General features: G+C 46.4%; 1 protein-coding gene across 1 annotated transcript in view; it reads right to left on the bottom strand.

The window, feature by feature from the left end:
* LOC124799171 (synaptic vesicle glycoprotein 2B-like) overlaps positions 1-14,619 on the bottom strand; it is a 239,455-nt gene that overhangs the window by 163,795 nt on the left and 61,041 nt on the right. The gene's annotated exons all lie outside the window — the stretch shown is intronic.

Below are 14,619 nucleotides of genomic sequence, written 5' to 3'. Positions count from 1 at the left end.
AGGCTTTTTGCAGATGGTGCAATTGTCTGTAATGAAGTACCATCTATATTCAGTCAGATCTTGATAAGGTTTTAACATGGTGCAGAGGTTGGCAGCTTGCTCTAAACGTTCAGAAATGTAAAATTTTGCACTTCTCAAAATGAAAAAATGTATTATCCTATGACTATGATATTGAAGAGTCACTGTTGGTATCAGCCACTCATACAAGCACACCTAGGTGCAACACTTTGTGGGGATATGAAATGGAACGATCACATAGCTCAGTTGTGAGTAAAGTAGGTGGTAAACTTCAGTTTATTGGCAGAATACTGGGGAAGTGGAATCAGTCTACAAAGGAGACTGCTTACCAATCACTCATGTGACCAGTTCTAGAATATTGCTCAAGTGTGTGGGAACCATACCAGACAGGGCTAACATGGGAATTGAACACACACGAATGGTCACAGGTTTGTTTAACCTGTGTGAGAGTCTCACAGAGGTACTGAAGGAACTGAACTGGAAGACTCTTGAAGACAGACAAAAACTATCCAAAGAAAGTCTATTAACAAAGTTTCCATAACCAACTTTAAATAATGACTCTAGGAATATATTACAACTCTCTAATAAGTGTCCCTCATACAGGGATCAAGAGGATAAGATTAGAAAAATGAAATGATAATTAAATGGACAACCTAGCTGCAAACAGGCGTTGATGTACTTCATTGGGGACATGTTGAAAATGTGTGCCCCGACCGGCACTCGAACCCGGGATCTCCTGCTTACATGGCAGACACTCTATCCATCTGAGCCACTGAGGGCACAGAGGATAGTGTGTCTGCAGGGACTTATCCCTTGCACACTCCCTGTGAGACCCACATTCCCAACATATCCACACAATTACATTCATAGTGCACCTAATAGATGTTTGCCCATCATACTCATTACTCGTGGCAGATTAATCTACCAAGTCCTGTATGAGATCGGGCATAGCATGTGCGTTCGCACAAGAAGGTCAATGGCCGGGAAGCCATATTTTTGTGGCGGCCACACCGTTCAAACACGCGAAGGGCTGAACTATGGCATAGCCGACACAAGTAAGCAACACGAGTGCAGCTATACCGCTACGCAGAATTTTGGCAACAGTGCGTCGCGCACCGTACGCATGGAACAAAGCAGGTGGACAGTGCGAGCTGGTCAACGAAACGTGGCACACATCTCCGCTCCACCGACTTTGCTGTGGTGGACCACGTGCGTTGAGTCAATGCGACTCCCCCGCAAATGCGTATGCACAGTCTGAAACACAGTCGCTCGTTTCACAGAGTGCACGCTTCCATTTGACAGTGCCTTCCTCCCTTCCTCAGACATCGCAGCGCTTCTGCTCGCGCCAGGAGCTGGACATTCGGCGAAGCGGCCTTTATCTCACTCGGTCCACGCAGTCGCGCCTCGGCTGATCACTGGAGTGTACACCGTCCGGGATCTGTGATCGAGCTGTACCGCTAGGGCAACACGCCTGTATGGATTAACATCAATGGTGCATTGCATTTGAACGTAGTGTAAGTCTTCCAAAGAATAAATGTGTCATGACATAACTGCTGTAGTCATTCTGTCACCAAGCCTCTCCCTTGAACATAGTGCGTGGGCCCGGCAATAAAGCCGGTTCACCGCACATTAACGACCGTAAGTGGAGATACCACACGTCCCCGATTCACTGGTGACCCTGTTATGATCCAAGGCTAAAAACACATGGTGACGAACGTTCGTCAGTACGAGTAATGTGGAACCCCGAGTAGGCTGGCGCGTACACGCCTGCGCCCGAACAGTGCTACATAAATATATTTTTTTTCTTTCTCTTTGAACGTAGTTATCTTGTATTGTTTTTGTGCGTGTGTTTCGTTCCAAACAGTCCAGTGTTATTTTACTGTGTTCTACTTTGTCGTGTTATTTTCATTGTGTGCTTTCCCCTTGTGCGAGGACTCAACTCTAAGCTAAGATGGCGACATTAGAAGAGTTGCAAAAGACCATTGGAGACCTGCTCGCACGCAACAAGGGACTGGAGAGTGAGCTACAAGCACGGGCTACACACGCGGATGCCGCGCAGCCACAGACAGCTCAGGACAATTTTGGCGCGCAAATCCCCACCACACCAACGCCTCCTACAATTGCCAGAGCACTCACAAGCACTGGACGGTTGTTGATCAGGCTGCCTCCATTTTGGCCTTGCGACCCTGTAATGTGGTTCAGCCAAGTGGAGGCGGTCTTTATTAGCAACCACATAACCTGCGACCTTGAAAAATTTGGACACATACTGAGCCAGCTCGATCAGACCTACGTGGCCGAAGTGCGGGATATAATCACCGCCCCGCCGACACAGTCATCCTACAAATGACTCAAGGTGGAGCTGATCCAGCGGATCTCATCGTCCGATGAACAACGAGTGCACCAACTGCTCAGCATGATGAATGCAGCGACCGGAGGCCCTCACAGTTCCTGCGCCACTTGTGGAGCCTTGTGCAGTCTGACATGGTGCCAGATTCTCTGTTATGCACTATCTGGGTGCACAGTCTCCCAGTTCAGGTGCAGGTAGTGATAGCAGCACAGACGGAGATGCAACTGGACGCCATCGCTAACTTGGCCGACCGGGTACATGATGCGCTGACAATGGGGCCTAGCACCACAGCCGCGGCAGCTTACGACATGGCCCCCCCCACCTCCATGGCGGCACGCACCTCCCGCAGCTGCATTGGAAGCTGACTTGCACCAGCTAGAGCAAAACTTGGCCGCACAGGTGGCAGCTCTCTCCTCGCAAGTCGACTGGTTGGCGCGCTCGCAGCAAGAGGGCAGCACGCACCGCAGCAGCAGCAGCAGAGCAGGCTACAGGTGGTGTGGCTCTCGCAGCCGGCAATGCAGCAACAGCTGCTCCAACAGTACCCCGCAGGCACAAAGTGGCTATTGCTGGTACCACGCCTACTTTGGCAGTGAAGCAACCAGGTGCTGCACCCCTTGTTCGCACCTAAATGCCAGCTGTGGCCGAGCCTAGGTGCACCCGGCTGCAGTGCGATGTCGAAGTGTCTGTTTGACGTGGAACGGGGTGCAGGCATGAGGTATCTTGTCGACACGGTTTTGGACCTTTCGATATTCCCCCGTTCTATGTTACGAGAACGTAGGCAGATCGAGGCACTCTGCCTCACAGCGGCAAACAATTGAGCTATTAAAACTTACAGCACACACAGCCGCAATTTAGATCTAGCTCTACGCCACACATTCTCATGGACTTTTACTGTGGCCGATGTTAATGAGCCGATTCTGGGCGCAGACTTTCTTGGCCACTACGGGCTGCTAGCCGACATCCCAAATGGCCAGCTCATCGATGCAACAAAAAATTGAAAGATAGCGGGACAGTGCCTGCAGGCTGCATTCTACAGTGTTAAGCCCTTGAAATGCCCCAGACCGTACGCTGACATCCTTGAAAAATTCCCCAAACTCACCCGCCCAGCCGGCGCACCGAGAGACAAACATTCGATGGTGCACCACATAATAACAACACCCAGACCCCCCACATCGTATCACCCACGTCGACTCGCACCCGATAGGCTTGCAGCGGCAAAGGCAGAATTCAAGGCCATGCTGTGGCAAGGCATCGTTTGACCATCGAGCAGCCCATGGTCATCGGCGTTACACTTAGTACCCAAAAAAAACAATTCATGGCGCCTGTGTGGAGACTATCACGCCCTTAATTCACGAACGGTGCCGGACCGATATCCAGTCCCACACCTGCAAGACTTCAGTTATGCTTTGGCAGGCTGCGCGGTGTTCAGCAAGATAGATTGTGCAAAGGCGTACACCCAAATTCCGGTGGCGCCTGAAGACATTAAGAAAACAGCTATTGTAACGCCCTTTGGACTTTTCGAAAGCTTGTTTATAACTTCAGTCTTCGGAATGCTGCCCAGACTTGGCAGCAGTTCCTGTCCGAATCGCAACGCGCTTGGAGCGCTTATGACCGAGAGTTGCTTGTGGTGTATGCGGCGGTGAAATACTTCCGACCGTCTCTAGAAGCCCGACAATTCGTAATGGCATGGCTGTGTGTATCGTGCGGCTGCCTCGAGTCGAATGAGCCTGCAGCTGCCTCTGTAGCGGATGCTGTTACTAATAAGAACTGGGCGCGGCAGGAAGTAGCGCCACGATAAACTGCAATGGCGGCGCCGGAAGCAGACTTTTCCAGCAGATCGCACTTAGTTAAAACCCAGAGAAAATCCCAGAGTGACCCAGAGAGCATCCCAGAGTGCCCCTGAGAGCTAAAACACTAAGAAGAATCGCTTTTCGGCTTTTGACAAGATCAATGTGTAGTATTGTTTAATATGGCTGTGTTGACTTAGCAGCTGCAGTTACGTAACGACGTCGGGGAGGTACACGAGGCGCTGGAGGGGAAGTTGGTGGGGGGATCGCGCTATAGTTTTAACTAAGCGTGATCCGCTGGAAAGGTCTGCTTCCGGCGCCGCCATGTTGAATTTCGAGCGCCGTACTTCCTGCCGCCGTGCAAGAGCCATTGACTAAGGTGTTACACGGTCCTATCTCAAAGGGAAAGACCCCTGTGAATTGGATGGACGCAATAGAGCAGAGCTTCACGGACTCAAAACGAAATATAGCAGAAGCGACACTGTTCACACACCCAATACATGACGTGGACTTGCCTGTAGTCGTGGACGCCAGCCAGGCTGCCATCGGTGCGGCGCTACAACGATGCGTCGGCGGGAGCTGGCAGCCTCTCGGTTTTTTCTCTAAAAAGCTGTCCGAATCGCAACGCGCTTGGAGCGCTTATGACCGAGAGTTGCTTGCGGTGTATGCGGCGGTGAAATACTTTCGACCGTCTCTAGAAGCCCGACAATTCGTAATTTTCACCGACCACAAACCGATTACCCACGCGTTCCAGAACAACCACACTAAGTGTTCACCACGCCAACTCCAGCAATTGGAGTACGTGTCGCAATTCACGACAGACATCCGACACATTTCGGGGATAGACAATATCGTCGCCGATTGTTTGTCCCGAGCGTGTGCCGTCATCTCACCGCCTGTGAACCTTGAGGACGTCGCCCAAGTACAGGAGAGTGATGAAGAACTGCACCGCTTCCGTCACGACACATCCAGCGGCCTGCAACTGCAGCTGGTGCCTGTCACCGGCTCTGCACGGAAGATTTGGTGTGACATCTCAACCAGCACACACCGACCATTCCTTCCGGAGAAATTCCGGCGCAGTGCCTTCGACCACGTCCACGGACTGTCACACCCCGCCACCAACACCACTGCGACGCTCGTGGCTGCGCGTTTTGTCTGGCCCGGGCTTTGGAAGGACTGCTGTGAATGGGCACGCACTTGCATGGCATGTCAGCGCGCCAAAGTTGGGAGGCACACCCACGCACCCGTGGGCACCTTCCCTGACACGAGACACTGATTTGCACACATGCACATAGATCTCGTCGGCCCGCTTCCTCCCTCTCAAGGCAAGCGGTATCTGCTAACTATGGTGGACTGCTTCACTCACTGGCTGGAAGCAACGCCCATCACGGACATCACCACCGAGACCATCGCCACTGCATTCGTCGACACCTGGGTGGCAAGCTTTGTATGTCCCAGTCATGTGACAACTGACCGTGGCCATCAGTTTGACTGCGAATTGTTCACACACGTCGCCAGACTATGTGGCATCCGGTTACACAGGACAACAAGCTACCATCCGGCGTTGAATGGCATGGTCAAATAGTTCCACAGGACTCTGAAAGCCGCCCTAACTTGCCATGACACCTCGTGGCCAGAGGCACTGCCACTGGTGCTGCTCAGCCTGCGAAGTAACGCCGAAGGAGGAGATCGATGCGTCACCTGCCGACCTTGTATACGGACAGCCTCTGACAATCCCAGGCGATTTCGTCGAGGAAGTACCACTCCCACACGCTGCCGCGGCACCCACTCTGACAGAATGTCTGCGCACTCACATGCCGTCCTCTGAGCGCACCAACCGATGCGGCACGGCACCGGGAAGGTATTCGTGTGCCTCCCACCACCCAGCCCAGGCAGCCGGCATGGCTGCCTGGACCATGCCCACCACAGGCGCACCGGTCGTCCCCACCACAGCCACTACGTCATGTGCGCCGGCCGCCGCATCCGCTACCAATGCACCGTGCCACCCAAAACAGCAAACACACGCCCGAGCCGCCGAACGCCATCAGAATCCGGCAACCATGAGCCGCTGTCCAAGGTAGAGATCCAGCTCCAGCTGCCTGCGCCCTCGGCCGGTACCTCCAGTCGAGCCCCAGACAATGCCTCCAATGTCCGTTGCAGCTCCTGGACCTGCGTTCGTGTCCCTCTGCCTCCGCCGCATCGGGCGTTGAGGCCGGTTCGGCATCCGCATCAGTTAAATGCATACGCGTTGCTGTCGGTTCGAATGCTGCACTGTGTTCCCGTGACTGAGTCACTCGGTGAACTTGTGGAACGTTGTAACACATGTACACTTGGACTTGCCACTCTGAACAATGTAAATAGCGAACTTTTTCTGTAGCTCTAGTGGATGCTCGGCGTTATTATCAAGAAGTCAGTGTGTTAGAGACATCATACCAAATGACCTGCAGCGTCATCTTCGCCGCGCATACCATGGACAGTTTATAGCCAATGGTTTACGCCACTGTCACCAGCCGACCATATGAGAACACACCCACCGCATGCTCACAGGTCCAGCACACTGACGTCATGGGCCGCCACCCTTCCAACGCTGAACAACCCCCGCAAACGCTGCCGCACTGTCATCATGCAGCATGCGAACTTTCAGCACACATGCTCCACAGAAAGTTTGCCGCATTTTAGCAGCTATGGAGCTCCGCTCTCCAAGGGGGGGATCTGTGTGGCAGCCGCACCGTTCAAACATGCGAAGGGCTGAACTACGGCATAGCCGACACAAGTAAGCGACGCAGTGCAGCTATACCGCTACGCCGAATTTTGACAACGGTGCGTCGTGCACTGGACGCATGGAACAAAGCAAGTGGACAGTGCAAGCTGATCAACGAAATGTGACACATGTCTCTGCTCCACCGACTTCACCGTCGTGGACCACATGTGTTGAGTCAACGCGACTCCCCTGCAAATGCGTACGCACAGTCTGAAACACAGTCACTCATTTCGCAGAGTGCACCCTTCCATTTGACAGTGCCTTCCTCCCTTCCGTGGACATCGAGGCGCTTCCACTCGCACCGGGAGCTGGACATTCAGCGAAGCGGCCTTTATCTCACTCGGTCCATGTGGTCGCGCCAAGGCTGATCACTGGAGCGTACACCGTCGGTGATCTGTGACTGAGATGTACCGCTAGGGCAACACGCCTGTACGGACGAACGTCAATGGTGCATTGCATTTGTAACGTAATGTAAGTCTTCCAAAGAATAAATGTGTCACAACGTAACTGCTGTAGTCATTCCGTCACCAAGCCTCTCCCTTGAACATAGTGCGTGGGCACAGCAATAAAGCCGGTTCACCACACGTTAACGACCGTAAGCGGTGATACCACATGTCCCCACTTCATTTTAACTATATGTGACGGTAGTATCTGTTCCCGAAAGAACAGTATATAGTTAAAATATGGCTTCTCAGCCATTGACCTTCTTGTGCGAATGCACACGCTATGCCCCAACTCGTACGGGACTTGGTAGATTAATCTGCCACGAGTAATGAGTATGATGGGCAAACATCTATTAGGCGCACTACGAATGTAGTGGTGTGGACATGTTGGGAATGTGGGTCTCACAGGGAGTGTACAAGGGATAAATCCCTGCAGGCGCACTATCCTCTGTGCCCTCAGTGGCTCAAATGGATAGAGCATCTGCCATGTAAGCAGGAGATCCCGGATTCGAGTCCTGGTCGCGGCACACATTTTCAATATGTCCCCAATGAAGTACATCAACGCCTGTTTGCAGCTAGGGTGTCCATTTAATTATCATTTCATTTCTAGCAAAGCTGCATGGTCATCTACTGTAACTGTTCTTTCAGGAACAGACACTACCATCACATATGGATAAGATTAGAATAATTACTGTACGCACAGAGGCATTCACAGAATCATTCTTCCTACACTCCATATGTGAATGAAAGGGGAAGATACTCTAATAATTGGCCTTGGACATACCCTCTGCCATGCAGCTCACAGTGATTTTCAGAGTATAGATATAGATGTAGATATAGAAATGGTTTCTGTTATATTTATTTACGAGCAATGACTGTTGAGCTCTGGGAGCTCATTATCAGCCTCTGCATACCTTAAATTTAAAAGGCAAATTACAACATGTAATAATGAATATTCAACACTGCCGTTGCATAAAATATGGGATTCATATTGGAGATAGCACTGCACTTGGTTGGTACAATTCACAAATATGTGATCAGAAAATAAACATTGAATTTATTGGCTTATCCACATGGCAATAGTGGCCTTTCTGTATGCATTTATAATTCAGAACTGCTTTCACTTGCACTGTATGCAGAAATGGCTGAAGCTACTTCTACACTTGACAATGACTTTTCACCCAAGATAACGTACATAGTCCTCCAACCCAACCCCAATTTTCTTTTGGTACCCTGTATTATTGCACTTTTGATAATAAGCATTGCTGTAGTATTGAGTCAAGTGCTTTTGGAGGTAAGAAATTCAGCATCTACATGACTGCCTGGAACCATGGCATTCAGGATGTCATGAGAGAAAAGTGCAAATTGTGTTTTACATGGACATTGTTTGTGGAATCCATGTTGGTTGGTATTTGAACTCAGAATATGATATAAGATTCTACAGCAGATTGATGGCAAAGATTTGTGGCTCACTTCTATTACTCTTCTTGTAGGCAGATGTGACTATGCTATATTATAAGTACTGGGCACAGTTTTTCCTTCAAGGGATGCAGAGTTTATTATGGTTGAAAGAGGGGCTAAATGGACCATGAAAAATTGTATAGAATCATATAGGGGTTCCATCAGCCCTAGAGCTTTGTTCAGTTTTACTGAACTCAGCTACTTCTCAATTCTACCGATGCTAATATCTGCACCACTCGTCTCTGAAATGGTGTGAGAATTAGTGTGACAGAACGCACAGAGTTTCCTTTTTAACAGGCATTCGAAGATGGAGTTAAGCATTTCTGCCTAGATACCCTCAATTTCAGTTCCTGTGGCATCCATAGGTGTTTAGACACTAAGTTTCATGTGTTTACACGTGACCTGAATATATGTAGATTTTATGAGAGGTCTTTTGATAAGACAACTACTGTCGTCATTGAATGCTTCACACATCACTAGCTTGACAGCCAAAATCAGTTTGCTCAGTATCTGTCTGTAACCATATGCTTTATTTTATCCCTACTGTACAGCATCACTACTTCTTTAGAAGTTTCTTTACAGAGATGGCATACTCTGGAGGATGCTCCCATCATGAACTGTTGTACTATGTATATACCTATCCCAGGTTTTGTAAACAACACTTATACACTTCAGCCACAGTTTCTCTACATGCTCCTGCCCAGAGCTTGTAACATTCCATGCTTATGGTTACCAGCCCTGCATTATGTATCACTACATAAATACTCTTATATCTTCAGCTATAATTAAATTCAATTACTTTTCGATAATAGGAAAAAGACTTTAGAAGAATAATAGCAATACCAAAGAATAGTAGTTACTTTACTCTTTGTACCATAAACAGTCAAAATCAGACTCAGGAAATTAATATATGGAAAATATTTAGATAAAAGAATAATATATTTTGTTCTCATCATTTGTAAATGGTAGGAATTAAATCTTGAGCCTAATTAGCAAAATATAGATAATTGATCGTTTAGCATTGTTAGAATGCTTATTTCTGCAATTTTAATATTAATGTGATTTTTATGTGTTTGGAAAATGTCTTGAACTTGTTCCAGTGAAGTAGGGAATTTTATAGAGCATTTGATAATGTTGTTGAACTATTTCATATTATAAATTATGTTTTGCATTATTATAACCAGTAGTACATTGTAGGAAGAGTATAAATACTTGGCTTTGAGTACTGTTAGGGCATATGAGCATTGGACCCACTGGAGGACAGATCTGTGCATACAGTTGAGATAAGTTCTTGGTGCATGATTCAAGTTTGGATTTACAATAGGGCAACTTGTGTGTTGGACGTTGTCTAAAACAGCATATTAGAACAGTTCAGTGACAGATTATTTTGGAGTCTTAAAAAGTTTGATTTAATATTTCAAAAGGCAGAATGATATGTGATTTTATATTCGTACTTTGTTGAGTATGAGTGTTAAACAATGCAATGGACCTCACACAAGCATTTATATCAAATTAATGCATCTGGACTATTTAATATCACCAGTGTAGTACGTGCTACCATTGGCTAGCTGTAGTAGTAACAACGAGTCTTATTACACCAAAGATTGTTCATGAGCTCATGAGATACAGGTTTTGAAGTGAATAAATCTATGTACTTACTTTACTTCACTTGTGGCGTATGTCATTGTAGTGAAACCCATTATAGTATCCTATATATAAAAACAAAGATGAGGTGACTTACCGAACAAAAGCGCTGGCAGGTCGATAGACACACAAACAAACACAAACATACACACAAAATTCAAGCTTTCGCAACAAACTGTTGCCTCATCAGGAAAGAGGGAAGGAGAGGGGAAGACGAAAGGAAGTGGGTTTTAAGGGAGAGGGTAAGGAGTCATTCCAATCCCGGGAGCGGAAAGACTTACCTTAGGGGGAAAAAAGGACAGGTATACACTCGCACACACGCACATATCCATCCACACATACAGACACAAGCAGACATATTTAAATATGTCTTTAAATATGTCTGCTTGTGTCTGTATGTGTGGATGGATATGTGCGTGTGTGCGAGTGTATACCTGTCCTTTTTTCCCCCTAAGGTAAGTCTTTCCGCTCCCGGGATTGGAATGACTCCTTACCCTCTCCCTTAAAACCCACTTCCTTTCGTCTTCCCCTCTCCTTCCCTCTTTCCTGATGAGGCAACAGTTTGTTGCGAAAGCTTGAATTTTGTGTGTATGTTTGTGTTTGTTTGTGTGTCTATCGACCTGCCAGCGCTTTTGTTCGGTAAGTCACCTCATCTTTGTTTTTATATATAATTTTTCCCACGTGGAATGTTTCCTTCCATTATATTGATACCATTATAGTATCCTGTATTTATTGAAGATGCATATTTTAGCTCATGTATGCAGTCATTGAGGGACACCAAAGGCAAGATATTCACAGGTATTTAAACTAATTTTAACTACTCACTAACCATTGGGACATTACAAGCTAAATGTTTTACTTCCTCCTGTACATATTACACTTGTGCCTCTTTATCTAGTCAGAGTGTGGTGGTGCAGTGGTTAGCACTTTTGACTTGCCTTTGGGTAAACAATGGTAGGGATGGGAAAAAGTGACTGTATTTTTTTATTTTTTGCTAATAAATGGGTGGAAAAAACAAGATGACAATTAACCATAGCAGCAGTGCTACAATTTTTGGTTTTTAAATAAACCTTTTTAAAAATAAGAATGATTTTTATTTGTAAAATGTCCATTCCTTTGAAATATTGTGATGTTATAGAAAATGGGAAAAGGATTCAGTGCTGTTTTAATAACAATGCCAACAGAAATGAGCAAGAAACACATGACATATAAATAACTGGTACAGCATTGCAGAGACAATAGTGTACCTGTTATGTGGCATGGCCCATTTGATGGTACACATGTACAGGCAGCCTACAAGACTTGTCCCATCCTTATGTTAGTTCATTGCTGTTGTATGTGGGTAACAGCTTCTGCTATATACAGGGTGTACATAAAGTCTAGGAACACTTCCAATTATTTATTACACAAGAACTAAACATTGAACAGATGTCATACATATTGCATTTTGAAGAGCAACTCTGAAAGTTTTTTTCACAAACATTCAATATACGAACCATGAGTGACCCAGCTGACATCAATATGGTAATCAAATTCTTGCCATACCCTTCCCAGCATAGCACCGTCGAATGTAGCAGTTGCTTACTGTATTCTCTCCCAGAGCTCTGCTACATCACATGGAAGAGGCGGTACATATGCCAGCCAGATCTCTAATGTGTCCTTCCTACCGTACTTTGTTCTGAACATCCATTGAACAGCTGTAGCACACTTGTTTTTGTCGAACTCCAACGCACAGAAAGCTTGCTCTGCACCTGAACTCACCATGTTTGCAACTATCGCTGACTATCGGCAAATTACCAAACTATGCTGTGGCGGTATACACACACACACACAAAAAAAAAAAAAAAAAAAAAAAAAAAAAAAAAAAAAATGATGCAAGCCTGGGGAGCTACAGACTAGCTTGTCATAGAACCCCTGACATCTCTGATTCAAAACTTCATCTCATTTAGCACTGTGGTGCATTTAGTACCAAAATCAATGTTGGGGACAGTACTGCAGATTGTGAGCTTTGGTGAAAATATGTGAACAAAACTTGTCTTTCCAACCCTCTCTGCTAGCCAGTGAAGTGATTCAAGTGTGACCTCAGAGGTCATATGACAGGCATCATTCGTTCCAACATGTGCCACACTCTGCAGTTGGTTGTACACTGTTCCCTCAGCAGCTATCAGAACAGTCTCTTCAGCATTTGAACAAGGATTCTAGGTACACACACTGTGGACAAGTTGATCGTTCCCACAACTTGCTGTCATGTCCCACAACAAACCTGCAAATTAGCAGTACATGTGTAACACATCAAGTTCTCCCTGGTATGTTCTTCTTCTGTACAGGGCCCACAGTGTTCCTCTGACACACCACTCACAATAATGTTGGAGAGTACTGATAAGTCCGGTACACCCTGTATGGGAGACAGGATCTGCAGGACACAGCAGTACTTGTGAAACCTTTGGTAGCTCTGATATGTGTCTCCGACATACCCATTTGCAGTTGCTTGTAATCACTTAACATCAATCTGGATGATTTACAACAGCTTAGGAACACTGGCTAACTTATTCCATGCTCAAGAGCAACATTCACAGTTGCACTACATTGTGGCAGGTGTAATGTTTTGCAGACCAGTAAACAACTTTAAACTAAGCATTCTGATCCCTTTTTAATTTCTGTCTCTGTTATGGATTACAAAGTTCTCTTTAAGAACTTGTCGGAATAACAGTGCCATCAATATCACAGGCTGAAGAGCTGCAGCCCCAATGTGTGATATCTGTGGGACTGAAAGTCAAAGACAGTTTATTTCAGAGCTTTGTATTGAATAAATGTGCTGCATGTTTCTTTCTCACAGTGAAGTATTGTTAACTCATAACTGTGTCAATCAAATTATTAGTACATCTCTCCATATCCATAACGGAGATGTACCACATTGGTGACCTACAACTAACATGACAACTGCACTGGATGGAAATTCGCTCACTTTGTTCTGCTGTGAGCTAAAAATGCAACTATCTTATGCTGTGCCATACATCAACTGCTCCACATAAGGACAATGTAAGGATTTCACCTCAATATGTGTGCCATCAGTGCAATGAGTGCATTAATCGACAAACAGTGATTAAATCGGAGCTGTGTTCGTGTGTGCACATTATGCAAACCCGAGCTCAGGCAAATGCCGTGCCATATTAATGATTGCCATCATCTGGCTTATTATTATTAGACTTCGCACAAGATCCAGCATTGCACATGATGCTTCTGGCACTCGCTTCTTGATGTTGAAAAATACAATGTGTCAACCATGTTGGACAACGTACAGCACCAATGTTCTCATTTAGCAGACGTCATTATACGTTCTAAATCCGTACTTTGTACTCGATACACTTTACATGTTTCACAGTCACAGTTGCACACTGCACCTGGATGACGATTCCAAATTTGTCACATTGATTTGCCACCTGGCCATGATGAATATGCTACAACAAAATCTGATTTACTATGATGACTGGCATGCAACCCAGAAGAACAGTTACAACAGGCCTTTTACAATGAATAGTTGGAAGGTAAAACTCCAACATATTTGTGTCAGTCACTGCAAACTTTTCTAGACACAAACCTCATGCCAGCCGCAATGCCTTGGACTCTCTCAGCAACTGCAACTAGCCCTGATTCCACACAAAGTAGAGCTTCTAGACTGAAAATTCGCCCTAGTGGATAGATTATGTGTGGTCCTACAATATTGGCAACATATAAACTTCAAAGACCCTGTACCATCACAGCACGACAGAGTTCTGCAAGCCAAGACAGGTACTGAACCGTACCGAATGGAGCCAAGTACACTTGACAGTGATGTGTGGCCCACCCAGCTGCACATTGTACCACTACAACGCCTGACCTGTTGGCTCTACTACACAGTTGTGCTGGTACCATGCACAATCCAGTGAAACTGTGCACGTCTGTCAGCTTCCACGATCATTCCCAAATGCATGGTGCAGAACAAAGTAGTTGCATTGACTGGCACACCGACAAAAAGCCATCTTTGAATGTACTGAGATGGATGTGCATCCTCCCTGATAGGTAAGCTATTACACGGCTGACTGTATATCCTCGAGTACAACTCAGGCACATCCTTTCTTGTGGCCATGGGTTCCAATGTTAATACACTCACTAAGGATA

Source organism: Schistocerca piceifrons, chromosome 5 (assembly GCF_021461385.2).
Source record: "Schistocerca piceifrons isolate TAMUIC-IGC-003096 chromosome 5, iqSchPice1.1, whole genome shotgun sequence".
Lineage (NCBI taxonomy): Eukaryota > Metazoa > Arthropoda > Insecta > Orthoptera > Acrididae > Schistocerca > Schistocerca piceifrons.
The sequence above is the reverse complement of the archived record's forward strand: the minus strand, read 5'-3'. Positions and strand labels throughout refer to the sequence as shown.